We start from the raw sequence: 12,065 nt of genomic DNA, 5'->3' as shown, positions 1-12,065 counted from the left end.
CTCGAAGAAATGCACCGGGAAAGAAATCGAGTAAGAAGCTAGCGAAGAAACCCACGAAGAAGAAGCGTTCAGTGAAAAAAAGCGGGAGAGGACTCATTAAACGTCGGGGAGTTATCAAGAAGCGTATTGTGTCAGATATTTTTTCCTAGACAACAAACACGTGCTTTCGAAGCATGTCCTTTCTTCATACGCATTCCTGCGAATGTTTAAAGCGTGAACTCGATCTCTTCACCCTACCGCCTACAAACCAGTGTGACGCCTGGTGTGCGTCCAGGCGGGTCCTTCCCGCGAAGGAATTCTCTCGAGGGATCTTGGCGAGACACGGCTCGACGGAACCCAGCAGCGGGAAAGGATCGCGCTCAATTTATTTGCTCCAAGATCATTTAAATAGCTTTATTTAGAAGTGAAAATTACTGTGATATAATAGGTGGTGCGTGCGACCGGTGGGCGGTCGCTTGTCGAGATCCGTCCGCGTGTAATTTCATGGGCCGTCGGGATGCCCATGGCTCTTCGGCACGCTGGGCCACGGCCGCGGATATTCGCGAGGATCTTTGCGTCGTATCAGGCTGGCGAACACACTCGTTCTGGGGATGGCGAGTACGCTCGTCCTAGAAAAATGGCGAGTACGCTCGCTCTTGGAGATGGCGAGTACGGTCGCTCGAGAGGATGGCGAGTACGCTCGCCCTAGGATGCCGGCAAGTACATTCGCTCTCAGAAAAGGCGAGTACACTCGCTTTAGAAAAGATGGCGAGTACGCTCGCTCTTGAGAGGATGGCGAGTACGCTCGCCCTCGAGGATGCCGGCGGGTACACTCGCTCTTGGTGAAGGCGAGTACGCTCGCTTTAGAAATGTCGGAGAACTCTCAGGCGGGTCGGTGCCTCGTCTCGAGGCATCGGAAGAAAAGGTTCCTCTTGCCAGTCACACGGCGCCTTATATTGGCTGTCCGTTGCGATTCTAGCTCGTTCCCCTTCCGTATCGCGCGGCACGGGGGGCATATGTGACGGTCGCATGCCGCGTGCGCCGAGGCGGTCCTTGCCTCCACGTGCGCGCCGCGTGCTTGCTCGCTCTTTTGTTCTTCTCGCTCGCTCGTTCTCTCGCTCTTGTCGCTCGCCCGTTCTCTTTGCTCCTCTCGCTCGCTCGCTCTTTCGCTCCTGTCACTTGCTTGTTCGTTCGCTCGCTTACATCCTGTGCAGGGTACCTACCCGCGGAATGCATTTTACACGGCCCGATTCGTAACGATCGGCGTATCGTTACACCAGTATTGAGAGTTCACAATGGATTCACTACAAACCCGTGTCTTCTTTCACGGACGACGCGCCCGTCAAATTCGTCGTACCCAAGCATGGAGAAGAATACATAGATCTTGCTCACACCATGCTGTCGCTACGCATACGAGTAGAAACGGAAACCGGAGCAGGAGCCGCCGCCGCAAAAGTAGGCCCGGTAAACCATATACTGCTTTCGATGTTCAATCAAATCGACGTATATTTCAATCAAAAGCTCGTGTCTCCTCGAAACAATGCTTACACTTACCGCGCTTACATAGAGGCGTTATTAAATTATGCTTCACCAGTAAAAACCTCCCACCTGGCTTCGTGCCTGTGGTACAGCGATACTGCAGGGAACATGGACGCTCTACCTGGAGCGACACCAAGCAATCACGGACTCGACAAGCGAGCCACTTTTGTACAAGGAGGACGAACACTGGATCTCATAGGTCATCTTCACTGCGACGTCTTCAATCAAGATAAATTCTTGATCAACGGTGTTGAAGTGCGCATGAGGCTTGTTCGTTCGAAAGATTCCTTCTGTCTTATGGAGGGAAATACTATGTCACGGATACGCATTTTAGATGCTACACTACTCATCAGAAGAGCTAGAATAAACCCAGGCATATTACTCGCTCATACGAAAATGTTGATCAGAACTACTGCTAAATACCCCCTCACGAGAATCGAGGTTAAATCATTCACGATTCATAGCGGCGTCGTAGGAGAGACACTGGACAATGTCATTCTTGGACAAATACCAAAGCGCCTAACTGTCGGCTTTGTCGATAACAAAACATTTAACGGTGCCCGGCATTTAAATCCATTCAATTTCTAGCATTATGGAATAAATTTCTTTTCGTTGTATGTCGATAGAACTCAAATCCCTAACAGATCGTTACAACCCAAATTCTCTGGTAACGACATGCTCTACGCCGAGGCGTATCACATACTTTTCTCAGGAACGGGCATTCACTTTTTGAAAGAAACTAATTCTATATCCAGAGAAGATTATCCTGCTGGTTATACTCTTTTCGCTTTTGATCTCACTCCTGATCTGTTAGCTAATTACGCGGGCCAATGGTACCTTGTGAAACACGGTAGTTTACGAATGGAAGTACGATTCGAAAGAGCCCTCACAACAACAATTGCTTAGTTTACGCTGAATTTGAAAGTGTGCTGGAAATAGATTCTTTTTGTTAAGTCATTGTAGATTCTAGCGGTTAAAGAAACACATCTCCTACTTTTCTTTTCGGCGTCTTTCCCCTTCCCGTGTAAAGATTTTCAACATCATTCTCCTCCAGAGTAAAAATTTTGAGAAAAGAACTCAGTCGACTTCGAGCCGTAAAGAGTATAGTTTCGGCAAAGCAGAATTGCGAATACAGCGAGAACATGGTTCTGATCATCGAAATGCAGTGTTTCCGCGATAGCAACGATACCTATGTGCTCAAGGAGGTGGCTATTGTCGGTATTAATGAGACATTTGTCGGACATTGGATCTTAGCTCCAGAGTATTCATTTGCGGAATTGAACGAAAAATCAAGACGGATAAATAACTGGCTTTCGCTGAATTATCATGGAATCGAGTGGTGCGATGGGGATACTAATCCAAAATATTTTTATCCGCGCTTGCGTGAAATTACGAGTCATATTCGTGACTTCATGACAAAAGGTAAGGAAAAAGCGAGCTACTTGCAAAATTTGTTAGCGCGAAACGTGTATAATCTGAAGAATATCTCGCCGACGTCCAGTGATTTTTCATCCAGCGAGTAGAAGGCTGCTCATTCCACATATTTAGAAAACACAGACGTTATCATTGTGCATTACGCGATGCATACAAATTGAAACACTGGTTCATCGAACAAAGTCAAATCAACATCAAGAAACGCGACAACATCTATATGACCCGGTGTTTGTCCTCCAAAATTGGAAGACAGAGAAAATAGTTATTCCGACAAATCGGGAAGCAAACAGTCGCCGATTGAAGAAAAAGGAAACGAGACAAATACTGTGTTGGAACATTCCGTCGAGCCATCGAAGACTATAACAATCACGTTACTAGAGGTAAACGAAATTATATAAAATGAATTCGCACGAAATTCAACATGCATTGCAATATCTCAATGCTAGATACACAGGCGTCTATCCAGCCGACAGACTACCGAGGGTGTGGACGAGGTCGGCGGCAGTAGTCGCTAATACGGACAATCATAATCGTCCGGGACAGCACTGGGTCGCATTCTACGTCGATCGGAATGGAGCGGCCACATACTTCGATAGCTACGGGATGCCACACTGGGACTCACGATTTCTCCTGCGTCTTAGAAGAAATTCCGTCACTTACCAATGGAATACCTTTCAGCTACAGGGACTCTTATCGACGACTTGTAGTCATTATTGCTGTGTTTTTCTTTACTTTATGTGTGTTATAACCTCGAGCAGTTTAACAGTTTGTTTACCAATGATTGTGAACGAAACGATCAGTTGATTGTACGAATGTATAAGAAAATCTTTTGTCAGTGTAAGCATAAATCGCTAGATCATCATATCTCTATGTACCAGGTTCAATCCTGAATTAAGAAAAATATATAAGAATAAAATGTGAATTAATTCTATGAAAAATATTGTACATTCCTTTCTCTTCACCTCTTCTCTCTTCTTTGTGGTTTCCAGTTCGAGGTAACAAATCCCGTTGTAAACTTTTCGAGTTCGAAAGTGAGGGGACCCTCACAGTTAAAAATATTTGGGTAGACATAGACCAGAGGTATCGTCTTCCAACAATCGCTGGGTAGTTTTTGTCTTCGAAATGATCCCTACCTGCTCGAACATGCTCGCACACGCTCAGGAGAGTCGAGAGTCGGGGTCTCATGGTGGGAGCCCGAGTCCCGTAGGTTTTAGAATTTGCAAAAATTTTCACGCATGACGTCAATTCTCTTCGTATGTACACAGTATAGCTAGTTTCCATCAGGGTATAGCAGTAGCGTAGTGCATAAGACGCTTGACTCGAAAACCAGTGGACCCAGGTTCGAATCCGGCCAGGCCTACAGGATTTTTCCAGAGACTTCGCACTAACCACACACACACACATACACCTCTCTCCGTTCTACGTGTACGCCGTGAAACCAGTTTCTACCACAGAGTAGCAGCAGAGTGCAAGTGCAGTGGTAAAAGACGTTTGGCTCAAGAGCCTGAGATCCCAGGTTCGAGCCTCGCAGAGTGCCTAGGAGATTTTTCCAAAAGCAATAAGCAAATTAACCAGCTAACCAAGAGCTAGAGAATCATAATAACGCCTAATATTAATAATAAAAATTTAATATTGAGATTACGCTTTTATTCCGAATTTTTATTCCGGTGATTCAAATTTCCGCCATTTACAGCCTTGGGAGTAGGTATGACCACTCAAAACATTCCCCCTCCACTCGACCCTCTGGCGCCGGTGGGCGTGGTCTAGTGGCGCCGGAGGGTCGAGTGGAGGGGGAATGTTTTGGCTGGCCATATCTACCCCCATACTACTCAATCTGTATGTGTCATACACATGCGCACAATCTTAATTTTTATATGTCGGTTGTCAGTTCTGAGGTTGCGAGATTGGTACGTACGACATGTGTGCGACATACGACGACATCTTCCGACTGATTGTGAACGCAGCCTAATAAGCGTGCAGTCGAGGGAATAAAGATACAAGAGAGTTTCAAACACTAATCTTTTATTAGCTGCACAGATTGAAAAATCCTTTTGCACAATGAAAGTACTTATAATAACGAAGGCCGCAAGACAAAGTTTTATGTAAAATTAAATGAAAAATTTAACAATTACAGTTTCCTTGTCATAACATTACTCTACGCATGAAATAGACAAGGATAATATGATTGTGTCTGCCTGCAGTTCCATCGATCATGATTATGCGGAACTAATCTACTTCTTCTGTTCTGTTTTACCCCTAAATGTAGCAAACACAATTCCGCATGCAATACATTTTTTTTCAAACACTAATCTTTTTATATTGACTTCTAAGCTCATTTCTGTTACTTCAGTATTATTTCTATTATTCTTCTATTATTCTTCTATTATTTCTATTATTCAGTATTCTTTTATATTATGGTTAATCCGGAAGCAAAAGCTTTTGCATGGATAAAGTGTAGTACTTTTATAATTAATAAATAAAGCCCTTTTGATTCAGAATTTCATTCTCTTTCACATCTGCAGAGGAAAGTTATCCATTATAAGATACCCGGCATATTTATGCTACTATTTTAAATTCTCGAATTCAGTCTCTATGTAGATAATATGCTGAAATTTGTCTATTTGAATACTAGCTGCCTAATCTTTTGATGTATCGACACACACGTTCATTTCGTAATATTTCATACGACATAATGATTATTTCATAATAAGACATAATAATTATCTGATAACAAGATATAATAAATAATACACATAAGCAAAATATATAACTATATAATTTGTTAATACATAATGACAATAATAATAATAATAATGACCATATACACATCTGTCATACATGTTTTTTAATTTTCATTAACTTTTTCAATCTTAACTTTTTTTAACGTTAACGGAAAAGGTGTACGTGTGTGTGTGTGTGTGTGTGTGTATGTGTACGTACGTATGTGTTTGTGTAGCTTCATTTTATCAGCAACTGATGTTGACAAAATGTATTAATGCAAATGTGTTTATATTTTAGAGCCAACAAATTTCCTGGTGTGCATATAGTACGTCATTATTTGAACTTTCTCGTGAAGCGATCATTAATATACATATCTTTATACAAAGAAGCAAGAAACCACTTTTAATATCTATGGGTAGTATATTTCCAGTTTTGTCACTACAATATTACGTCAATGTAAGTCAATTCATATTTTTACATATTTTTAGCATATATTGTAACTTTTTATAACTGCATTTTTCTTTTTCTTTTAATACTGGTTTGGCAAATAAGTAATTGCGGAATTTTTTAAGAAAAAAGACAATTTTTTCATGGAACGAAATAACTTTATGCAGTAATATATTATCCATTTTTATCAATAACTTTTTGCCATCTTTCAAGCAACATTATAATTCCACGTTTATAAAACTTCTGGTTTTATCTGGTTATCGGTAAAAAACTAAACCAAGTGCGATTTGACATCATCATCATTATTGAAATTTTTACCATTCAAGTAGTTTTGCATAGAACGAAATAAATAATAATCTGTTGGCGCAAGGTCAAGATTATATGGTGGATGTAGCAACATCCCAACCAAGCTCCAATTATTTTTGTCGAGTGACCATAGATGTTTGTGACCTTGCATTGGTGGAACACATTAACCTTTTGATTTGCCAATTCTGGTCGCCTTTCTTGAATTGCATTTAGTTTGGTTAGTTGTTGAATGTATACATCCGAATTGATCGTCTGGTTGTGTGATAAAATTTCAAAGTAGACAATTCTTTTGTAATTCCACCAAACTGATAACATAACTTTTGTTTATAAATATCAACTTTGGATGTTGTTTGCGCTGATTCATTTTGCTTGCTCTACGATCTTTTTCGATTGATATTTTTGTAAACAATCTATTTTTCATCGCCAGTTATCAATCGTTTAAAAATGGATCATTTTCATTACATTTTATAAGCAAATCGCATATGGCAATGCGTTAAGTGAATTTCTTTAAGTTCATGAGGAATCCACAAACCGAGTTTTTTTAAGTGGTCAAGTTGTTTTAAACGCTTTTCAATGCATGTATATGATACATCGAGTTTCTCTACAATCTTACGTGTTGTGCTATGAAGATTTGCATCGCTTATTGCTGTTCGATATTTGTTTGATATCAATATTAAATTTTAGGCTTCACGCATTCCCTTTTCTTATACGGCGTGATTGTCTTGTTATTTCTAATGTATTCGCGTTTTTGCACGTGTCCTCGGTCGCGATTTAAGCCTCGTACGCAAGACAACAGACGAGAGAAGTGAGAAACCAATCGAAGAAATACATATACAGAAAAAGCACAGATACAGCAAAGAAGCGATCACTATCTCCGAGACAAAACAGTCGCGTGTACAAGCAGCTTGTCCAAATATTAATAAACGTTTTTGTGTCCATAATGGACGACGAAGTTATTAATTCCAACCGCGCCTCAACATTCGCTGACAGCATTGGCTGTATTAATTAAAATTTAGAAGAGTTATACTCTTTGGCCACGTTGAGTTCCGAGATCCCTCGACGGTGGCAGTTCGGGCCTCTGCCCCGTCTTGGTCCCTCTTCCTCTGCTCTTCCTCTCCTTTCCCCTCCTTCTTCCTTCCCTTCCTTCTTCCTCCTGGAGGGGGTTTGCAGGCAGGTCCTCCGATCTTGTGACCGGAGGGCGTGCCTGCTTCGGCGCACACAGGGCACCGCCTCTTTGCATCCCTTGGTGCGGTGGCCGGGGTTACCGCAGCGATAACACATTTCGCTGCGGTCGACGGCGCTAGTGCACCGCTCGCGCACGTGGCCCCGCTCTAGACAGCGGAAGCACAACGTGGCGCGAGCGGGCAGCGCCGTCACCCCGGCGCGGGTCCACCCTACTGGGACCCCCTCCGCAGCGGCGACCTTTGCGGCCGCCGCCAACGGACACCGCACCACCATTGACTTATCAAACTACCCTCGTATATATGTACATAAGTTTTTGCAAGTAAAAATTACATCGTGTTATAAAAATTTAACACATTTATTAATAGTGTCCAATATTTAAAAAAAGATATCTTTAAAGGTTATTATTATTCAAGAAAACCCTACCTACAAAAATGTCCATAACGTAAATTTTTACAAGTAAAATTTTTCATTATTTATTAGAACACTGAGTTATGTGGTTATTTTACTTGTTATTATAAGAAATTAATTATTATAATAATGCAATAAAAAATATTTAGTACAAAAAATCTTGGCGCGGCTGCAACAAAAATAATATCGAAGATGTATATACATAAAAGTCAAATTAGATATCATTGATACTTTATCAGTTATTATAAGAATATAATATAGTTATATAAGAAGTAAGTTATATAAGAATATAATAATAAGAATATAATAAGAATAACATCTTTGTATAAAAAAATATCAAAATACAGGGTGTTATAAAAGTCTCAGAAGAGCAGAATGACTCGAAAAATATGAGTCCTAGATAAAATTCGAAGTACTGGGTTTTTATGATTTTTCCTGGCTATCTGACGGTGACCTTGGATTTGACCTTGAAAATGACCTTGAAGGTCATTTCAAGATCAGGTCAACTTTTTAAATAGGATCCCATATTTTTGACCCCAGAAATGAAAAGAGCGGAAAATTTTACGTTCGGACATGACCTTGAACACAGCCAAATTTGACCTCTGAAGGTCACATAAAGGTCTAAGCTTGTTTTAGGCTGAAAATGCGAATATCTTCGAAAATGCACCTGCTAGGAAGCAATGTTACGCATAAGAATAAGAATATAGAGGTCAACGACGGACATTCGAGAGCCGTGACCTTGCCCTTATTCTCAAGGTCATGAGTTAAGATTATTATTAAGGTTAAACCGGAATTTTTTAGGACTGAAAATCCATACTTTTGACCTAAAAGTGTCAAGATTGAACAATTTTACGTTCGAATATGACGTTTTCAACCTTGGCTTTGTTCTCAAAATCATGCGTTTTACATTACTTCACTGATCGTGAAGTCTACTGAAAGTAAAGCGCCTCGAAACCCGACCATTGAAGGCAAGATGTCTCAAACTCGACCACTGAAGGCAATGTGTCTCAAACACGACCACTTAAGGCAAGGTGTCTCAAACCCGACCACTGAAGGCAAGGTGTCTCAAACCCGATCACTGAAGGCAAGGTGTCTCAAACCCGACAACTGAAGGCAAGGTGTCTCAAACACGACCACTGAAGGCAAGGTGTCTTAAACCCGGCCACTTAAGGCAAGGTGTTTCAAATCCGACCACTGAAGGCAAGGTGTCTCAAACCCGACCACTGCAGGCAAGGTTCAGTTAGTCCAGCCACCGAAGGCAAAGCATCTTGTAACTCGACCTGAGATTACAAGAGATGTTCAAAATGTTCCCCATTGACCGTTTGACAGTGTGCTAAGCGGACGTATAAATTGTCAGTCGCACTCCTTATCATTTCTGGAGGTATTGCAGCACATTCGTCTATGATCCGTTGTTGAAGCTCACCCAGGTTACGAGGTTTAGTGAAATAAACTTTATTTTTTATGTAGCCCCAAAGAAAGAAATCAAGTGGTGCAGTGTCGGGCGATCTTGGTGGCCATTCGATTGTTCCTTTTCTATATATCCATCGATTAAGGAAAGTATCGTTTAAATAGTTCCGACCAATGCGTCCATAATGTGGCGATGCCCCATCTTGCTGGAACCAAACATCAAAATTATCACCAACAATCTCCTGTATTGATGGAACAATTTGGTCTGTTAGAAGCTGCAGATAGGTTTCTGAGTTCAAATTCCCATTTTTAAAAAAGGTCCAACCACTTGATTATCATAAAGACTTGCCCAAACATTCAATTTTTGAGGTCGCTTCGTATGTGCTTCAAGCATCCAATGAGGATTTTCGTTGTCCCAATATCTAAAATTATGACGGTTTACCTTACCAGTGATTTTAAAAGACGCTTCGTCTGCAAAAACGATATTATGCAAAAAGTCGATTGCTGATCAATTCTTTGCATCATAACTTCTGAAAATTGCACCCTGCGGTCAAAATCATCCTCATTCAACTCATGGTGGAGATGAATTTTGTAGGGGTGGAACTTAATGGTCTTTAGATTTTTGGAAATTGACAATACACTCATTTGAAGCTGTTGAGATGCTTTTCTAATTGACATTTTCAACAATTGGGATTTCAACAAATGATTGGGCTACTTCAAATTGTCACTCTTCTGTCATTTGGGACCTTGGCCCCCCAGATTTTTGGCGGTTTTTATTACTCCCAGTTTCTACAAATCGTCTGATGATGCGAGATACAGTCGATATTGAAATACCTTCGCTTTCATTACGAAAGTTTTCATTGAACAGCAATCTCACTTCACTGTATGACCTTTATCTATCCCCTCATCCTCTCATCATCAATAGCGAAACTCTCTCATGCTCTGTAAGAGAAGCCATTTGGAATTGAAAACAAAAAATTTGCAAAAATTTGGTATAAAGAATTCGGTTTCTTTACCTTTAAATAAAAATAATAAGTAATGTACCATTGATCGTTAATAATATGATAATAATTTGAAACGGACTAGAATGATATCAAAACTCGTTAAATCGATGAAAACTCAAAAACAATCTATTATCTGTTTGACACTGATAGAATCGAGACAAATAAAAACCTTGAAGCATACACTTTATCGATGGCGAATAAATTTTTCGGATATTTCGGACCCCGATCCTGGGATTTTTGAGCTCCCTAAAACCGAATCCGACGTCGGATTTTGCAAATTCAAGATGGCCAATTCAAGATAGCGGCCGATATTTAAGAATAACAAAAATTGGATCTCGTTTAAGGAGTTTCTGAAATCGAATCCTACGTTGGATTTTACAAATTCAAGATGACCGATCCAAAATGGCGCCCGATATTGAGGAATTACCAACAATCGGAGTGTGACCTCGTACGTAACGTAAAATCTCACTCTTTACATTATGGGGGAGTAAAAGTATGTGTTTCCAGCCTAAAAAAATTAATTGACCTTGATATGACTGACACATAACCTTAAGAACAAGGTCAAGGTTGGAAACGTCATATCCGAACGTAAAATTTTTCAATCTTGACACTTTTAGGTCAAAAGTATGGATTTTCAGTCCGAAAAAAGTCCGGGTTGACCTTAATAATAATCTTAACTCATGACCTTGAGAATAAGGGCAAGGTCACGGCTGAATGTCCCTCGTTGACCTCTATATTCTTATTCTTATGCGTAACATTGCTCCCTAGCAGGTGCATTTTCGAAGATATTCGCGTTTTCAGCCTAAAACAAGCTAAGACCTTTATGTAACCTTCAGAGGTCAAATTTGGCAGTGTTCAAGGCTATATCCGAACATAAAATTTTCCACTCTTTTCATTTCTAGGGTCAAAAGTATAGAGTCCCGTTTAAAAAATTGACCTGGCCTTGAAATGACCTTCAAGGTCATTGTCAAGGTCAAATCCAAGGTCACCGTCAGATAGCCAGGAAAAAATCATAAAAACCCAGTACTTCGAATTTTTTCTAGGGCTCATATTTTTCGAGTTATTCTGCTCTTCCGGGAGTTTTATAACACCCTGTATATGTTCGGTTTCTCAGTTGGCGCTACTGTTTTAATATATCACTTCTTTTGTATAGTAGAATAGTGTTGTAGAGTTTTATTATAGTTATAAGTGCTACTTGTAAAAACTTGTGTTATGTACGCATATACAGGGTGTCTCATAACTAACTTGGCAGAGCTCGTGGAGACATAGAGCGGGTTAAGACAAATATAAAAGTCCCATACCGTTTTGTGAGATTCACAATAATTATCGAGTTATTAATGACAGAAATTAGAGGAATGAGCGCGCACCGAAACGTTATGGGAGGAGCATCTAGCCGCTCAGGCTAGAGAGCACTGCCCAGTCGACAAAGGAACTGTTGCCGGCGCGCGGCGAGGGGAAGGACAACGCGCCAATGTTTATGTCCTTACCTCGCCGCTCCTACATCCCGCCGCACCGCGTCTATGCTCGCGCCGAAATGGCCGCTGAATATTCGCGATTACAATTACGAGATTATTTTATGAGGTACCACAGACAGCTCATATTGAATTATAAAGTTCAAGGTTCAAAAGTTCTTTG

The sequence above is a fragment of the Harpegnathos saltator genome, unplaced genomic scaffold (genome assembly GCF_003227715.2).
Source record: "Harpegnathos saltator strain DR-91 unplaced genomic scaffold, Hsal_v8.6 scaffold50, whole genome shotgun sequence".
In the NCBI taxonomy this organism is placed as follows: domain Eukaryota; kingdom Metazoa; phylum Arthropoda; class Insecta; order Hymenoptera; family Formicidae; genus Harpegnathos; species Harpegnathos saltator.
The sequence above is the reverse complement of the archived record's forward strand: the minus strand, read 5'-3'. Positions refer to the sequence as shown.